The sequence below is a fragment of the Peromyscus maniculatus genome, chromosome 1 (assembly GCF_049852395.1).
Source record: "Peromyscus maniculatus bairdii isolate BWxNUB_F1_BW_parent chromosome 1, HU_Pman_BW_mat_3.1, whole genome shotgun sequence".
NCBI lineage: Eukaryota > Metazoa > Chordata > Mammalia > Rodentia > Cricetidae > Peromyscus > Peromyscus maniculatus.
Window position 1 is genome coordinate 186,649,339 of NC_134852.1, and position 20,100 is coordinate 186,669,438.

A 20,100-nucleotide genomic window follows, 5' to 3' on the forward strand; every position below is an offset into this window, starting at 1 on the left:
TCCTAACACTGTTTGGCCAGCGTCATAAATGGTTCCATTTATTACAGAGACAAAGGGTGAAGAGGTGAAATATCGGCCTGAGCCTGAACTGCACAGAACCAGCACCAATGTGTCCTTATAGGAGTGGGGGAAGACTCCCTTTTGGTCCTCTGCTTGCCATGAACTGTAGTGACTGGAAAAATGAAACACTCCAATATATTTCCTTGGAAGTATTGTGCTCAAACATGATTGGCTTTCACATGCATGTACACAGAGCATTGTCTTTTACCCCAAACATGAGCCAATGATGTTTTAGAAGCTGACCTAGTTATTAGGAATGTTTCCTGACAAGCAGCATTCTACCCACTGTGGGATAATTCTGTGGAGCATAAATGATAAGCAAGGATAATTAGCAGGAGATTATGATCAGACAACATTAGAACACTCACTCTATGCAGTGAAAGATTGAAAAATGAAAACCTTCCTGTTCTTTTCTGTTTCACCTTTTTGAACATACAGCACAGAACTGTTAAAGAATCAGTTTGTTGCACTTATGGGCTCTGTCCATTGGATCAAAAGTTGGTGAGATCTCAAAATAGAATCTAGATTGGCTTATAAAATGGAATCTCCTTTAACAATGGACAGCCTGAAAAACCTACAACATGGAGTAGCTTAGAGGAAATAGAAAATGTCCTGAGCTCAACATGCTTCTGAGAAGCTCCTGTAGGGCCAAGGCTGGAGTGACACCCATGCACTTGAAGGTCAGTTCAAGGAGCTCTATGCAGGGCAGTTACAGGGCTGGTTCAGAGGAGCTGTATGTGGACTCTGTGGATTTCTCTCAGTTGTCCTGTAACTAGATGAGCAGACAGTTGTCACAGTCAGTTTCACACTCAGCTAATGCTCAAAGAGAGACAGTCTCAATGTACAGAGAAGACAATTTTGAATAAAGACCCTTTTTTACCTTGGTCCTTTCAATGACATGCTTTTAAAATGTATTGTTCCCATCTTTTTCTGAGGTATGTGACAGGCTTGTGAATGTTTGTGACTGGGGGGGGAGGGGTACCAATGTGTATAGCTGACTGTGAGAGACCAGTATTGTCAGGATTTAACCTGGCAACTCCATGTAGCTAAAAGGAGTTTTAATTTTGGGTAACTTACAGCCAGTAAAGGGGTTGGATACAGGATCTCGGAGAGGTGAGGTGTAGTCCAACAGGGTTCTCTGCAGAAATCTGACTTCCAGCATCCAGCAGCACAAGGAACTAAAAGGGCTGGCCCATATGGATCTTCAGTCTTAAGGGCTTCCATCTCAGCCCTGACCCAGGGTCAGGTCATAGGTAGGAGTGGTAGTTACGAGAAGCCTCACTAGGGGTTAGTGCTTCTAGGTCAAAGCTGGAATAGCTACCCACTACATATCAGGTTCCACAATCCTCTCAGCGTTATAAAAGGAATGCACCAGCCGGGCATCGGTGGCACACCTTTAATCCCAGCACTTGGTTGGTAGACCCAGGAGTTTCTTTGTGAGTTCGAGGCCAGCCTGGTCTAAGGAGTGAGATCCAGGAAAGGTGCAAAGCTACACAGAGAAACCCTGTATCTAAAAACAAAGACAAAAGGGATGGCAGACAGTAGTGAGGGATAGGAATCTTTTTTATCGGAGGGTAATTAAGAGGAAATTTTAATCTATCTATGACTGCTGAAACAAGGAAACACACATGCCTTCTGATGATAACTTTCTCTTTTACTTCATCTTAAGAAATGGTTTCTGGCTCTTTCTGTCTCCACACTGCTACATATTTCCACAATACTGCACACATCCACATGTCTTTACATACATACATATTTCACATGGCTACTCATCTCTCTTTTCACACATTTCTCTTCTACATCTCTTTTCTACACAGCTTCATCTTCCTTGTCTCCACACAGTTACAAATCTCCACACAGCCACAGCTGAACATCTCATTTACACAGCTCTCTCCCCAGAGAGCCCTTTACACAGCTCCTAGGCACAGCTCCTCTACATAGCAGCAGCTCCTTCACACAGCTCTTTCTCACACTCACTCACACACAGACTTCTGACAGATTATACACTCACTGTTTACTCACTCTTTCACCCACTCACTCCCTCACACATTCCTCATGAATCCTCATCACTCTCACTCAGCACACACACACACACACACACACACACACACACAGCACACACACACACACACACACACACACACACACACACACGAACACGCACACGCACACGCACACACACACACACACACACACACACACACTTCACTCACATTCTGCAGCACCTGTCACAATGCTCTACGTGGTCATCTTTCACTACATCGCTGCTGCCTCTCCACAACCAAACAAACTCTGGACAAGTATTAGTTATATTTTCAGGGCCCTACCCTTTTCACAACACAGATAAGTCACATAGCTTCTCTTAGGATAGTAATGTCACATTGACCCATGCACTAAGCTCTAAGTTGGTGAGGGGTCTCAGATATTAAACCATTGGCTGAACCTGTGTGGTCAGTGCACATGAAGAAAGGAAGCCTCTGCAAGACTATGTCCTGGTGTAAACAGCCTGGCCTAGATGTAGCAATAAACAACACAGGGAATTATGTGGTGGTATTGTGTCCCCCAAAATATTGTGTACTCTAATAAATTTATCTGGGGTCAGAGAACAGACAGCCACTAGATACAAAGGCTAGAAAATGGTGGCACTCACACCTTTAATCCTAGCATTCCAGAGATAGAAATCCCTCTGGATCTATGTGAGTTCAAGGCCACATTGGAAATAGCCAAGCATGGTGACACACACCTTTAATCCCAGAAAGCCAGCCTTTAATCCCAGGGAGTGGTGGTAGAAAGTAGAAAGATATATAAGTCGTGAGGACCAGAAACTAGAAGTTTTTAGCTGGTTAAGCATTTGGCCTGGTTAAGCATTCAGGCTTTTGAGCAGTAATTCAGCTGAGACCCATTCCGGATGAGGACTCAGAGGCTTCTAGTCTGAGGAAACAGGACCAGCTGAGGAAATGGCAAGGTGAGATAGCTGTGGCCTGTTCTGTCTCTCTGATCTACCAGCATTGACCCCAATAACTGGCCTCAGGTTTGATTTTATTAATAAGAACTTTTAAGATTTCTGCTACAGAATTAGTCTTTGTGTATTCTCTCTAGGGGCAGATTAATCTGTTTTGGACTTGTTCTAAGGTCTTTGTAAAATGAGTTAAAGGCTGTCATGGATACCGAACACTGTTACTTTCCGGTGTCAGTAAAGAAGAATACTCAGGTAATATTTCTGTTCATCAGAAGTATACAGCTTAAACAGAAATCCACAGCTAAATGTGTGTCCAGAAATGTAAAACACACTACCAAAGCACTATGGAAAGAATGCCACGGGTGTTCTTATTAGGGAGGGATGCCATTGGAATCTGTGAATGTTACAAACAGAAAGGAACTGGTTTCCAAAGCCAGTGACCCCATGACTTTGCCTAGTAGGACTCCTGATAAGGGACATACACATCTGGTGGGTCAACTTGTCAAACACTGGTTGTCACCTGTCATATACTGCCATGGCCCTCAGCAAATGTGTCATGACATATTGTGAAGGTCACAGTATAACCCTACAGATTTAATTCTCTCTACACCAATAAGGATTCTGATGACTGACCCCAGGAGGCAGATTTTATAAAAAGCTTTTATACTCTCTCGCACACACCTAGCACACACAGACACATACCTCCATCTTCTTCATAATTAAACTTCACTGGGAAAGTGGTCAAGGAACCCCATTGGTGACAGCTGATTGAGGTTTGGGATAAAACTTTATGGTCAGGGAAACTTTCATGAGTTTATCATCTATCAAGAAGATAGAGATAGATATTCAAGTCCTTTTCAATGATTTTTATATTTGGAGGAGTGAGGGATGAGCTATATTTGGGTACACAGCAATGAATGGCCAGGCTAAGGAACCAGACACCAATAGTGCTGTGAAAGTAGATTACCAAGCGCACAAGACAACATAATAAGGGACTTGATCTCGGTCTGAACCAATCTGAGCCCCACCTTCTGGAATTCCCTCCACTGGTCTCAGCCTTTAGCATAGGATAGCATCAAGGCTGTGAATACAGCATCCTCTAGAGATTCTATGCTTTGCTCTTGCTTATGTGGCCGTGACTGCTAGCAAGAGCTCTATACAAACAGACACCTCAGGAGAAGGTACAGAAAGTAAGACTCCATGACTGTAGGCTCTGGGAAATTGGCCTAGTTAATGAAGGGTCAACTCCTAAAGCCTCAGCAAGAGTGAAAAGCTCTGCGGAGGGAAGAGGACTTGAATGATGACACCTGCAGTAGTTCCTAAGGACAGCCACACACCAAACCAGCTGGGATATACCCCTTCCAGACTGCAGGGGACTAACCTGCAGATGGACTCCTCCATCCCCAAACTTCCCCTTTGCCATGCCATCAAATCCATCAGTGTGCTCTCAGTTCCAAGGAGACAGTACAGAACTGCAGTACGTTTGACTGAGGATCAATGGTGCTTGTGGAGATGCCAGGCTGGGTCTTTATGTCCACATCACCTACATTAACATCCTAACAGCATGTCCTGGTGCCAGGCATCTCTCTCTCTCTTGATAGTTGAATGGAACTGACATGTCACTCTGTTTCAGATTACTTCTTCTTATTGGTTCAGAGGAGAGAACAGAAAAACCACACCTGTTTGACTTCAGTTTCCCTGAGGAGAAACCTCCAGGCATTAGATTCACTTTCTCTTTCAGGTTCCTACTGTGACTATAAAAGCACACACACACACACCACAGCTCACACAGCTGTCTCCCAGCCCTTCTCTGAGAATCTAGTTGGTGTGCAAGTCCACAAGACAGCAGAGTTTCAAGGCAGGATTCTGAGGAGCCTGTCCTGGTGAGAACCCAGGGAACTGCTGCCACCTTCACAGCAACCATGGGGTAAGGATTTTCCTGCTCTGCAGTTTGAGTGAACCCAGGACACAAACATTTGCTTGTGGTCTCGTCTGATTGAGTCTGCTTCTATTGCTTGGTTCTGGCTTCTGCCTTCTCTTTCTACTACTGAAAAGGGAACAAGGATGCTAATTGCCCTGAGTGTCCAAGGACTCTGTTTATTGGGTGTGTTGTTGGTAGGGGCTGGATGGGTAACAGCAAGCTGGCTTTAGTTTTAAAGGCTGTCTCACACATGTAGTTTGAAACACCTGGGGAGACTTTAGCATGCTCATCTCACATAGAGAGACAGTTACCAATGAGAACTTAAGGAATGGATAAGTTACCACTCTCCCTACTTAGAGCCCCCAAAGAGAGCAGCTGCTTAGAATGTCCTCCTTCTAATCCCCAGACCCACTCCTTCATTCTCCTTGGGATGTACTCATCAGATCCTCAAAAGACATCTTGAGATGTTGTTCACGGTTTCTGTGTGAATACATATAACATATATATGCATTGCATATGCAATATATACCATACATATTCAAGAAATACTAGGCCCCCAGTGGAATCTTACTCATGTGAATGGCTCTGTGTTTTTACGTTTGAAATTGCCATTCAGATTAAAAGTGCTAGTCAGTGGAGGTGTTTGTACTGACACTTTGCTACAGTGAACATCTCTTGATTTGGGGGATTATTCTTCTGTCTTTATACATAGGACTATCTATCATACATGAATATGGAGGAGGCTGAGAGCTGTTTGGGAAAAATGAAATAGAATACAGAGTTTACGGTGGTAGAAAAATATGGAACCAAAGTAAGTAGAGTGTAGAAGGCTGTAGAACCTGTATTGTGATGGTCATTATCATAGAGCCAGTTACCCAGGTGCTTAATACTTTGGTTTGCAAAGGTGTTCCTGCAGTGTGAGAAAGGCTGAAGAATTCTGACTGCACTGGGCATCCTGAGCATCCACAGGGCTGTGGGATCCTGGCTGCTCCCTGTCCAGGTTGCCCACACAAATGGCTGTTGCCTGTGTGCTGCTCAGCTTTCCTGCTGCAAGGACTTATGCACAAGTGCATGTGCCTCCTTCTTGGGGCACAGGTCCTCAGCAGGATCCTTGTGAGCCTCCCAACTAGGCAGATCTTCCTGGACAGCTGGTGTTCAGATTTCAGGTGATTTTAGCTGCCCTGCCAATGCCTTTATTTCCCATAAGGTGTGGGCACAATCTCTAATTCACTGTGCACTGCTGTAGGCAGGGAAAGCAAAGAAAAGCAGGATTGAATCTGATGCCCTGGGTCATGATTAATCTGCCTACAGAAATCTCTCCATCATTTCTAAGTGCTCTGTAAAAGAAGGAATAACCATGCATTTGGTTATTTCGGAGAGAGACAGAGAGAAAGAGGCAGAGACAGAGACTGAGAGGACAGAAACTTCTTATGCCTTTGTCTCTTTCTACCCTGGCTCATCAAATATTACAGGTAAAGCCCTGAGTCTAGTCACAATTGGGAAACATTCCCTGGGGCACTTTTGAAATATGCAGGTATTTATGTCCAACATCAATGAACTGGACCAGGGCCGCATGATTAGTAACAGAAATACAGACATTTCAATACAAAACAGCACTCTGGAAAATGAGAAGGGACTAGTAAGCAGAGGGACAATCTCAAAGAGCACTGGGCTGTGGTGATATATTGGGTTCCCCATTATATTGTGCAACCTAATAAAGTTATCTAGGGAAAAAAGGCAGAACAGCATTAGAGAGACACAGAGGCTAGAAAAAGGTGGCACAAATGCCTTTAATCCTATCACTTGGGAGGCAGAGATTCACCTGGATCTCTGTGAGTTCAAAGCCACCCTGGAAACAGCCAGGCATGGTGACTCACGCCTTTAATCCCAGCAAGTGATGGCAGAAAGAAGAAAGGTATATAAGGCATGAAAACCAGGAACTAGAGCTGGTTAAGCTTTTAGGCTTTAGAGCAGCAGTTCAGCTGACATATATTTGGATGAGTTCTCAGAGGCTTCAGTCTGAGGAAACATGATCAGCTGAGGATTGGCAAGGTGAGGTAGCTGTGGCTTCTTCTGTATCTCTGATCATGCAGGGTTCACCCCAATACCTGGCTCTAGGTTGTTTTATTCATAAGAAGTTTTAAGATTCGTGCTACACTGGGCCATGAGGCTCATTACAGTCAGGAGTTTCCTGTGTCCAGCCTGACCCACAGTCCGGACAATTCTCTCACCCACTGTCCTACAGCCTTTTATAATACAATCACACAGAGGCTTAATATTATTTATACCTAACTGCTTGGCCATTAGCTCAGGCTTATTACTGACTAGCTCTTACATTAAAATTAACTCATAATTCTTATCTATGTTTAGCCACATGGCTTGGTAACTTTTCTCAGTATGGCCTTGTCAATGTGCTTCCTCTGTGTCTGGCTGGTGAATCCTGACTCAGCCTTCCTCTTTACAGCATTCTCCTTGTCTGCTAATCCTGCCTATACTTCCTGCCGGGTACTGGCCAATCAGCATTTTATTTATCAACCAATCAGAACAACACACATTCACAGCATACAAAATGACATTCCACATGATCATTTACAGGGCATGAACAAACAGCCCTGTCTCTTCTCCAGGTTGGTACATCAAGGGCACTTTGAGTATCCTCTGTCCTTTCCTTGATGCCTAGGAAAGGAAGGGATACAGGTTTTCTCTGCAAACTGGCTTCCTTCATGGTCATTGATGCTGCTCTCTTTGTGGTCCCCAATCTCAAGCCACTTTCCTTAGATCTGAAATGCCATATGAATGGAGGGAATGAGCATCAGACTTGCTTCCCTTGGAGACATCAAATGGTGCAGCTCAGAGAGTTGAGAGGGTCAAGGGCTTGGCAAGCAAGCATGAGGATTACAATCTCAGTGTTTCTGCTGAGAGAAGAGAGAGAAACCTTGGCTTTCCTTCTCCCAACACAAGCTGGTAAATATGAGTGCCTAATGCTGTTCTCTGTCCTTCATGTGCATGCCTTGACATTGGCACTTATAAATACACATACACACACAGAGACACACAGACACACACACAGACACACACACACACACTCAAAGACATAGCTCAGACCAGAAAGACATCCTGACCATGGAACAGGCATGTGGCCCCCTGCAAGTCAAGAGAAAACACCTAGTAGGTGAGGTAATATATAGACAGGCAATGTAATCTGAGATTTATAATTTGCTAAGTTACAAGTAGCAAAGTTCTGTTGTGTAAGCCTCTGTGTTCATAGTTTTTTCCCTGAGGCAGCCTAGACAGAAGGGCTCAGCCATGCATTCAGTGTTTGCCCCTTGGGTCTTTATGTAATTAAATCCTCATGGCATATATGTCCTTTTTCTCTTACTGGAGTACTCATGCTAGCACAAAAACATGTCGATTGTTTTAGACTATAGTGAGTCTAATTCAATGTTTTCAAAAACACTTTTATTATTGTAGCATCTTGGGACACTTTATACAATTTGAGATTTATAGCTTCATTTCAAAATGTCATGTGCCTATGAATTGAGATTACATTAAATCTATGCTTCTTTGGTTAGTTGTATTATCTTAGTGATAAGGTGAAGACTGGGTGTCCTCTTAGGGTGCTTAGTTGCCTTTTAAAAGAACTTAGAAATGAACTGAAAAGAGAGTTCCAGGATAATTTATCACAATTTTCATGGCAAGCCCCAGGGCAAGCAAGTTGTCAATCTCAGCAGATGCTCAGAATAGGAGAATAGAGAAGAAAAGGGGTATGGGATATGCATGAATATTGTGTTGAGCCTTCTTGATGGATAGCAACAGATTACACAAGCAGACACATGGCTGGGAAGGGAGCTTTAGAGGAGAAAGAAAGGACAAGTATGGGGGATGGGCAGAACAGTCCTACCTTCCAGGTCAGCGCTCAGAAGGCAGGCAGGCTCAGCCCAAATTCATGGCAGATGTTAGGCATTGCACTACAGGGAGAAGACACTCTGGGAAAGAATACTCCATTACCTCATTGAAGGGAGAAGTATTCCTCCTATCTTTTTAGTGTGGATCATTAGCCAGATCAATGCTGTCCCCAACATGAATAGCTCTTAATGGAGGAGACATGGACAGGTCTCCATGAGTTGCAGATTTTATCCCATAGTCTAGGAGGTAACAGCTTTCCCTTCAAGGGCCTTTGGTGAACAACATGAATGCTACTCTGCCTCATTAATACAAATTATCATTCCATGACTTTCTATTTTAATTTCTTGTAGATGATTGTACACTTTTCTGTGTTCATTGTTTATGTACAACTTTTATGCATCCCTTGGGCAAAATGGACCCTTCTCCAACTTCCTCTCACCTTCTCTGTTGCAGTGACTGATTTCTACACATTCAACAACCTTTTGTGTGTCATTTCACACTTCCATTACCATTCTTAAATGACTGATTACAGTGATAGAGACAGAGTTGACAATTGCCAAAGGTTAAAACATCTGTGAGGACTAATGTACAGGTGTGCCTGTCCAGGATAGCAGGAACTGGAGGCAGTGGTGATAAAGGAGCCTACATCAGCTGATGAATGTCAGTTCCAGTGCTTAGATCTTTAAGGGGAAGAATGACAGTTGTCCATGTGTTGTTGCAACCACCTCAGTTTCCTCACTTGTTCTCCTACTGTACTTGTATAAGATGTACATAGTGAAAAACCCGGTGAAGGAGAAAGCTGAGTTTTGCACTGATTGGGAAGCTTTCCATGAATCTATACTCTTTAGAGGTAAAGGAGGAAAACACTATGCTGACCAAACATCACATCAAATCAGTCATGGTCCTTTTCCTGTTGCATGTACTACATGGTCCTCCAGTCAATAATGTTTAGGGAAGTTCAACATTGAAAACTAGTCAAAGAAAAAGGAAGAGGATTTGAGTTGGACAGAAAGTTTCTAGACTAAGCTGAATTTTAATTCAGGACTCAGTGTGCCAAAGCTCACAGTCACACAAAACTTCCATTGAGTCAATGGAGTTCTATGTTTCAATCTTACAGTATAGAAAACTGATGTTAATGCTCCACAGTAGGTGGTTTCCAAAAGATTTATTGTGGGATTGTAAGAGGGAACTTCACTGAAAGAAAGAAAACAAAGTTTCTATTGTACAGCAGTTCTCAATTATATGCCACCATCCATCTGGGAGACACATATCAGATATTTATATTATGATTCATTAGAGTAGCAAAATTACAGTTATGAAATGGCAATGAAATAATTTCAAGGTTGGCATTCAGCACAATATGATGACATGTATTAAAGGGCTGCAGCATTAGGAATGTTGAAAACTACTATATTCTTGTAAAATTGGGACCTGAAAGAGAGGGTCCGTCAATAGTTGCTAGTGCATTGTTCATAACATTCATGGATGGAGGCATGAGGTATGGGTATGCAAACCTGACCAATTGACTGATCCATGAGATGTCTAGATGGCTGTCTGTTTCCATTAGCCTACCCTTATAGCACAGTGCTAGTGTGCTCAGCTATTGGTAAGACCTAAAAGGACAGCTCACCTGTATTCTACTATTCTTGGCATGGCCAGGTGAAAAGTGAAGACAGCTGGTTTAAGCACGATGGCATTTCTGGTCTCTGGCAGAGACAGCTACCAACAGGACCAAGGGCCTTTTTGCCTTCTGAGTACAGATTGGTCTCTACGCTGCTTGCTTTTGGGTTACTACCCTGAAGCTAACTGACTAGATTCTATAGGTGGTTCTCTGAGACAGGAGTGATACATAGTTTGGAACTACTTGTACTGCTCTATAGGGAAATAAGAAAAGGCATGAAGTTGTATAAGCATCTTTAAAATAAAGGGATTCTTTGTAACCATAGGAGGTGAGGGCTAAGGGACTTACTCTCCAGAAGCCCCCTAGCTACATTGTCCAAAGTTAAATTTCTGGAGAAGAGTCATATCCCCAGTGTCACAAGGCAGAGAGCAGGTCCATTAGTTCTGCATCAGTCCATGGAGAACAGCTGCTTGTTTGTGTCTGAGATGAAATAGGCAGACATCCGTGACTTTTCCTCCACAGTCAGTGTTTACCACAGAGACAGGTCCTGTCTATGTCAGCTCAGGTGGCATAAACTTGTACACATAGTCCTCAAAGACATAAGGAAAAGGGTAACAGAATTTTAGAGTTCCAAACCTCAGGTAAGGACACTGACATGTATGTTTGTGTGCCTGTATCTGTTTGTCAATGTCCAGTCTTGACTGAAAAGATTAACATACAACCTATGTTTGTAAATACAGGTACATGTAAATGCATGTACAAGATGTCTCTGGCAGTACAAATAAATGGAGATGAGAGATTGATTCAAAATATCAAGAAATTCTACAGGTTCAAATGGTCAGATTTTCAAGAAATAAGCACGAATGTTGTGAAATGTGTTTAGCTTGGCGTTAATTGGCAATTTCTGTTCATTACTCACATAACAAATCACCTGTTTCCTTCTCACAGAGAGAATGCTGAAGGTGATCAGGTCAAGGAGAATCTGATTCAGCTGAGATGTCACTTCACATGGGGGCTGCTGTTGGAAGACATTGACATACCTGATTTGCAAAGGAGGATATCCAACATCAAGGACACAGTGGGGATGCTCAACCTCAGGGCCTATGTGAAACACCTGAAAGGCCAGCATGAGGAAGCCCTGCAGAGCTTGAAAGCAGCAGAAGCCTTGATCCAGGGAGAGCAGGTGGGCAAGAGAAGCTTGGTGACCTGGGGCAACTGTGCCTGGGTTCATTACCACATGGCAGCTTTGCAGAAGCCCAGACCTACTTGGATAAGGTGGAGAACAATTGCAAGAAATTGTGCAGTCCCTTCCACTATAGTATGGAGTGTGCTGAGATTTTCTGTGAGGAAGCCTGGGCCTTGCTGAAATGTGGATGTAGATGTAACCAACTGTCATATTAAATAATAAACACAGAACCAATGTAAAAGAGAAAGCAAGAGGTCAGAGCTCAGAGCTAAAACCTTACCCTTGCTCCCGCGGTGGTCCTACCTCTCCGAAAGAGACCTACTTCCTGTGTGTTTGTCTTGATCAAGTCTTTCTGTTCTGCCTTCTCATTGGTTATAAACCCAAACACGTGACTGCTTTGTCACTGCCTGTAAGTACAGCCCTCCAAGTCTTAAAGGCATGTGTCTCCAATGCTGGCTGTATCCCTGAACACACAGAGATCTACCTAGCTCTTCTAACAAGTGCTAGGATTAAAGGCATGTGCCACCACCGCCACACTCTTTCTATGGCTCTAATAGCTCTGATCCCTGGACAACTTTATTTATTAACATACAATTAAAATCACATTTCAGTAAAAATAAAATACCACCATATGTGGAGGACAAAATTATGTAAGAGCTAGGACCTGCATTCAAATGGCTCTGAGAATAGAGCCTGAAAACTCTAAATACAACCTTGGCTATTCAGTTGCAGCCTATCACATAGACTTTGATGATAATAATCTCTCTCTAGCACCCCTAAGAAAGGCTCTAAGGTTAAATCCAGAAGATCCGAATATTTAAGTTTGTCTTGCACTGAAGCTTCAGGATGTAGGATTAGCAGCTGAAGCAGAATCACACATTGAAGAAGCCCTCAGTAGCACATTCTTCCAACCCTACACATTTCGCTCTATAGCCAAGTATTACCGAAGGAAAGGCTGCATAGACAAGGCTCTCCCTCTGCTTCACAGGGCCTTGCAGGCGTCACCTGCCTCTGGCTACCTGCATTACCAACTAGGGCTCTGCTACCATAGACAAGTGATGCAACTGAGGACATCCACCGATAAGCCGGCCCAAAGGCAGGCGGCACAACAGGCCATTCTTGAATTTCAAGAGACTGTGTGGTGGTATTGTGTTCCCCAAAATATTGTGTACTCTAATAAATTTATCTGGGGTCAGAGAACAGATAGCCACTAAATACAAAGGCTAGAAAATGGTGGCACTCACACCTTTTGAAAGACCCCCACTCCATTATGAGGACATGGGGCGTTGGGCCGATGAAATGCCCCCCCACCCCACCCCCCGTCCCAATAACTTAGCCTAAGAAACGCCATTATAAGGAATCAGAAAAACAGGAGTTCACAGCTGTGGCCAGCCACCTGGCCTTGAGAGAGATAACTGTGGCCAGCCACCCGGCCTTGAGAGAGAGATAACTGTGGTCGGCCACCGGCCTTGGAAGAAAAAGCGTTGAGTCAAATCAGGATATTTATAATTGGCCCCCTGGCCTTGAGGAATAAGCAGCTGGGCTGGAAAAATGTCCACTGTACCCTAGGCAAGGCCAAGTCAGCCACACACATCAAATTTCCGAAAATTAAGAGTACGTCCCCAAGTTCACCCTGACCTTCTTTGAAACAACCAATAGGAACCCTGTAACTATGCTTCTCACTTCTGTAACCGTGCCTCTGCCCCTGGGATCCTATAAAAAGTCCCACTTGCCCTAGGGAGGCGCGCAAGTCCTCCGAGAGACTTCGCCCCAGGTACCTGTGTATCAAAATAAACCCTCTTGCTGTTTGCATCTGATCTGTGGTTTCAGTGTGTTCCTTGGGTTTGGGGTCTCTCCTGAAGGAAGATCTCCCCTGGGGGTCTTTCATTGGAGGCCCCAGCGAGATAGAGACCGCTCCCTGGGACCACCGACCCACAGTCAGGAGGTAAGCCGGCCGGCCTCGGTATATGTCATCCCTGTCCTGTTTGAGTGTTGTCTGTTTGTCTGCGCGCCTGATAATCTGTCTGTGGCGGTGGGGGCTGAAGGAGCTGATGAGCTCGGACTTCGCCCACCATGACCCTGGAAGACGTTCCACGGGTGTCTGAAGTCCCCTCTGGGGCACGGTCTGAAGTCCCCTCTGGGGCATGGTTTTTTGGGGCCACTCACGTATCCGAGGGATACGTGGTGTTGGTCAGAGACGAGGGGTCCGGACCCTCGCAGTCTCCTTCTGGTTTGCTTTCGGTTTGGAACCGAAGCCGCGCAGCGCTTGTTAGTCTTATTTGCGTTTGTCTGTTGTTCTTTGTTTTCTGTTTAACCATTCTCCTCCTAGAAACAGCCATGGGACAGACTGTCACCACCCCCTGAGCCTCACGCTTAACCACTGGTCAGACGTGAAGACCCGAGCCAACAACGAGGGAACCTTTAACCTCAGTCTTATTTCACAGGTGGAGGGAAAAGTTTTCGCTCCAAGTCCCCATGGCCACCCGGACCAGGTCCCATACATCGCCATGTGGAGACTCCTGGCGACAGAACCCCCCCCCATGGGTTAAGCCATTTCTCTCTCCTCCAGCCCCCCAGCAGCAGCACTCGCCGAATCCCGGGGCTGAGAAAGCCGGATCGGCGGATCCCTCCCGCTCCCCGTTCCTCCTGACCCCTCCACCTGCGTGTCATTTCCTCTCCCTGCGTCCTGCCGCTCCGGCGGCGGCGGCGGGCGCGGGGTGTGGCGGGGGACGCGCGGGCAGGGCCGGGGGTGGGGTCGGTGGGGGACCGCCGCTGGGCGCACTTCCACCGTGGCGGTGCGCCGCGACCGGCTCCGGGATGGCTGGGAGGGCCCGGTGTGGGGAAGATGGCTCGGGGGGCGGCGTCACCCGTGGGCGCCGAGCCACCCTGCCCCGAGTGTTACAGCTCCTCCACAGCACCACCGCTCCCTCCCGCCCCTCCTACCTCCTCCCTTTACCCTGTTCTCCCACGAAAGGATCCCCCTAAGGCCCCTGCAGCAGCACCGGAGGGACCGGCAGTCCCTGCAGCGGCCCCGAACAGCCTCTACAGAGAGAGCGGGAGGATGAGGCTCCAGCTCCCTCCCCAATTGCTGGTCGCCTACGAGGAAGGCACGACGAACCAGCCCAATCACCAGCTCCAATACTGGCCATTTTCGGCCTCTGATCTTTACAACTGGAAGCAGGTTCCAGGAGACGATGGAAGACCCACCCAATTGCCTAATATCATTGATGCAGCCTTTCCCCTCACCCGCCCGAACTGGGACTTCGAGACCCCAGAAGGTAGGGAGCATCTACGTCTCTATCGCCAGTTGCTCTTAGCAGGTCTCCGAGGGACTGCTAGGCGCCCTACCAATTTGGCTCAGGTTAGGAATGTGATCCAGGGAAAGGAGGAGACGCCAGCAGCGTTCTTGGAAAGACTTAGAGAGGCTTATAGGATGTATACCCCGTACCATCTGATCCGGAAGATCCAGGAGAGGCGCCGGGTGTCATCTTGTCTTTCATCTATCAGTCAAGTCCAGATATAAGGGCCAAGTTACAGAGACTAGAAGGATTGCATTCATTCAGTTTGTCAGATTTATTGAGAGAGGCAGAGAAAGTGTTTAATAAAAGAGAAGAGAGAAGAAAAAAGAGAGGAGAGCGAGAGAACGAGAGCGGAGAGCGAGCAGGAGGAAGGGAGGGCGAGAAACAGAGACACGGAAGGAGAGGGAAAGAGGCAGGAAAGATCCTGAAATGAGGAAGAGGAAGAGGTGTTGGATCTGAGGGGAAGAAGAGAGAGATAAGAAACGTCATAGGGAAATAAGTAAAGTCCTGGCCACTGTAATGTCTCAGGGACAGGTCGGAGAACTAAGCCAAGGGCCACGGACCTCCTCAATCTGGAGGATTAGGGAGGTCAAGGCCAGGAGCCCCCCCCCCCAGCCTAGGATAACTCTCAAGATTGGGGGGCAGCCAGTGACCTTCCTGATGGATACCGGGGCTCAACATTCAGTCCTGACCCATACTGGAGGCTCTCTCAGTGACCGCGCAGCTTTGGTCCAGGGGGCCACAGGTAGCAGGAGATATCGATGGACCACCGAGAGAAAGGTTCAGCTGGCATCTGGACAGGACCCAAAGGGACCCCCCTACAAGTCCTAGCCCTTTGAACTATTCGTGGACGAGAACTCAGGCTTTGCAAAAGGAGTGCTGGTACAGAGACTGGGGCCATGAAAGAGACCTGTAGCTTATCTATCCAAGAAATTGGACCCGGTAGCTGCAGGATGGCCTCCCTGTCTGCGCATGGTAGCCGCCATTGCTGTTTTGCTCAGGATGCAGGGAAACTGACTTTGGGACAGCCATTAACTGTGTTATCCTCCCAGGCGGTGGAAGCTCTGGTCTGACAGCCCCCAGATAGATGGCTCTCAAATTCTAGGATGACCCACTACCAGGCTCTGTTGTTAGACACAGACCGAGTGGTGTTCGGACCAGTTGTCTCCCTCAACCCTGCAACCCTGCTGCCCTTGCCAGACCCATCCGAGGAGCACAATTGCCTCCAGATTCTGGCGGAGGCCCATGGCACCCGCTCTGACCTAACAGATCAACCGCTGTCGAACCCAGATTTTATCTGGTTCACGGATGGGAGCAGCTTCCTCCAAGAAGGAGAACGGAGGGCCGGAGCAGCCGTTACCACCGAATCAGAGGCAGTTTGGGCCTCACCGCTGCCGCCTGGAACATCGGCCCAAAGAGCAGAGCTGATCGTGCTGACCCAGGCCCTCCGGATGGTGGAAGGTCCTCCAACAGGTGACTTCCAGCTGCCCTGCTTGTGCCCAAGTTAATCCAGGAAAAGCCCATCTGAGCAGAGGGAGCCGCCTGCGAGGCCACCGCCCCGAAGTCCATTGGGAACTTGACTTCACCGAGGTATGGAATGCCCCAGATATTGGGGTCAGACAATGGGCCCGCCTTCGTCTCCCAGGTAAGTCAGAAGGTGGCCAGGCTACTGGGGATCGATTGGAAACTTCATTGTGCATACCGCCCCCAGAGCTCAGGACAGGTAGAATGTGCAAATAGAACCATTAAGGAGACTTTAACCAAAATAACACTTGCAACTGGCACTAGAGATTGGGTGCTCCTACTCCCTTTAGCCCTTTACCTGACGGAGCTGAGAACACCGAGACATCTACATGGAAGGTTCAACGCTCTCCAAACCCACTAAAGATAAGACTCACCCGGGGGTCCCCTTGATCCCCCTAATAGTCCACCTGACATTAGGAGGGGCATCACCAGAAAGCCTGTTCCCCCGACGCTGGCCCTGTTTTAAATAAGATAAGTAATGAAAACTTTTTAGTCTGAGTTTATCAGATGTTACTGGACTGGACATTGTTAATATATATAATGGAGTTTTTGTCTGGATCTGTCAAATGTTAATGGACTAGACATTATTAATGTAATCTTGACTGTATATTGCATATACTTATTGAAGATAGTTTTCTTGTATTAGTTATAAGCTTTTTTAATTTTAGACAAAAAGAGAGGAAATGTGGTGGTATTGTGTTCCCCAAAATATTGTGTACTCTAATAAATTTATCTGGGGTCAGAGAACAGACAGCCACTAAATACAAAGGCTAGAAAATGGTGACACTCACACCTTTAATCCTAGCATTCCAGAGATAGAAATCCCTCTGGATCTCTGTGAGTTCAAGGCCACATTGGAAATAGCCAAGCATGGTGACACACGCCTTTAATCCCAGAAAGCCAGCCTTTAATCCCAGGGAGTGGTGGTAGAAAGGAGAAAGATATATATAAGGCGTGAGGACCAGAAACTAGAAGCATTTGGCTGGTTAAACTTTCGAGCTATGGAGCAACACAGTTCAGCTGAGATTCATTCTGGATGAGGACTCAGAGGCCTCCAGTCTGAGGAAACAGGACCAGCTGAGGATCCGGCGAGGCGAGATAGCTGTGGCTTGTTCTGTCTCTCTGATCTACCAGCATGGACCCCAATAACTCGCCTCAGGTTTGATTTTATTAATAAGAACTTTTAAGATTCCTGCTACAAGACTGTGAAACTCAGGCCCAGATTTGAGATGGCTTATGTTTGCATGGCTGAATTTCAGGCAGAAATTGGCCAACATGAAGAAGCAGAGGCAAATTTCCAGAAGGCGCTGAACATGAAGGAACTGTACATGAATCTTGAGTGTCACAAAGAGCAGGATATTCATTTACACTATGGACATTACCAACAATTTCATCCGAAATCAGAAGACAAAGTCATCACCCACTATTTAAGAGGTCTGAAACTGAGAGAAAAAAAAACTTTATCTGGAAGAAACTACTCACAGCTTTGGAGAAAGTGGCAACAAGATGTGGTTGCCAGGATGTTCAAATTGTGGAGAGCTTCAGCTTGCTTGGGGTAGTCAACAAACTGAAAGGCAACAAAGAAGAGGCCCTGCAATTCTAGGAGAAGGCTCTGAGGCTCACAGGGGAGTGAACGCTGAGTTCTGAATGCAGCTCATATCTGGGAAGTAAATGTACTCAAAACTGAGGGTTCCCGGCCTCCTTCCGGGTTTCTTTCTCCATCCTCTTTTTCACCCCTCATTGTGGTGTCTATAAGGAACTTGCACTTCACTGCACCTGCTCACTTAATTACCAGTACTGGCCCCTGCTGATCTGCACTCCCTTAAGCTGTGGGATCCTAGGACATCTTTTCCTTATGTCTGTGTCTTGGGAATGCAAGTCTTCCATCCTCTGCCTGCCAGTGTCCTGGACAAAGAGGTCTTCTCCAAGGAAGCTTTTACTGTAGGTCAGCAGATACACTTAGTACAGTGCAGTGTCAGAGGAAACCAAGTGAGCAAAAAGGAGAGTTTGAAAGCTGAGAATTCTCACCTAACTGCAGAATCATTCACGGCTAATAAAAGTCTTAAATTTGGGGAAAGCAGAGGAAACCTGCTGGGACCTTACAGACAGAAGACGATATAAGGAGATTTTTACACTTTTACTGTGCTATTGATAGTGTGTTATATGTGATGTTTTCCCCTCAACTAAAATATATTCAGTAAAATTCCTTGAATCACAAAATCTTTCAGTGGAAATTGTTGATGGAATTGAACAGATATTACTTCAGTCTCTCAAGAAGGCTTAGGATAGCAGAATCAACTAACACAAGTCTAGTGGCAGGCAGGAAAGAAAGTTCTGCACATGATCCCTGCAAGGGGTCTGTGAAAAATGAAGGCTATATGTCATTCTCCATATTATGGTATAGTAAGGGTGACTGATGCTGCTTTGCTACCTGACAGCTGCTGTTTGTCATTGTGAATTATGATGCTCCAGATGGGTTTGGGTTCATTCACCTGATACTTGAAAAAATACCTCTCATATTTTTAATAGATGTTTCTTTGATGAGCCAAAAACATATTTATTACATTCAAGCATAGGAAAACTCTCAGGATTCATAATACTGCTCCCTAATTGTCTCAATGGATGCTGAGGAAGAGCAACTGAGGGAACAAAAGGTGGGTTGGAGACAGAAAGATTGGGAGACAGCAGGTGGGCATGCAATTTGATTCAGAAGCTGGGGTATGGGAACTAGGCAGACTCTTCTCTTCCAGGAGAACATTTTCACACTTGCCCAAGGGAACACACTTTTACTAGGTTTGTCAAGGAAGGTATGTGTGTCAGACACTGGATGTTTCAACACCTGTGGTGTCCTATTATGTCTAAGCCTTGTCCCCTTAACTTACCTCCATGAGAGGTTTAGTCTAGAGGATCTAAACTAGAAAACATAAATGCTTAAAATTCTCCCCTTGATTAAAGTGTCTTGTGGTTCCTAGATCCCAGCTCAGCAAGCCCAGCATGCACCCATGTGCTCTGTGTCTGCTGACCCACACTGCCCATGCTCAGGAGCACTTCCCCATCCTCTGCATCTCCTCTCTCCTTGTTTCTGCTGTTTAGCTGTCCTGCAGCTCTTTGGGGTTTTCTTTGCTCTTCCTTATCCCCTCTGAGTATAGTCTCCTTTTGTTATCCTAGTCTTCCCATTCACACAACTGCATGAATGAAACTACAGCAAGATGAGGTGTGGCCTCCACAGCTGTGCAAGGAACAAGCATGGGTGACACAATACACACACACACACACACACACACACACACACACACACACACACACACAGAGAGAGAGAGAGAGAGAGAGAGAGAGAGAGAGAGAGAGAGAGAGAGAGAGAGATTGATTGAATGAGGAAGCCCACAAAGTAAATACATGTCAAATACATCAAATTAATCATGTTAAGAAAAGTCACTGTGCATTATGTTTTTTAGTATCAAGGTACAACTAATAAGGTCTCTATTATTAATTAAATGTAGATCGTGTGTGCTTAGTTACCACTACTGTTCCAAATGTTCTATGGTGAACTGTAGGTCAAATGTAGGACAAATGTCTACAAACCTGACGTTCCGTGGACTGACATTGAAAACTCCATACCAAAGA

General features: G+C 45.8%; 1 pseudogene; it reads left to right on the plus strand.

Moving 5' to 3' along the window:
• Positions 1-4,941: 4,941 nt before the first annotated feature.
• Positions 4,942-18,109, plus strand: LOC121832369 (antiviral innate immune response effector IFIT1-like; annotated as a pseudogene).
• The last annotated feature ends 1,991 nt before the right edge of the window (positions 18,110-20,100 follow it).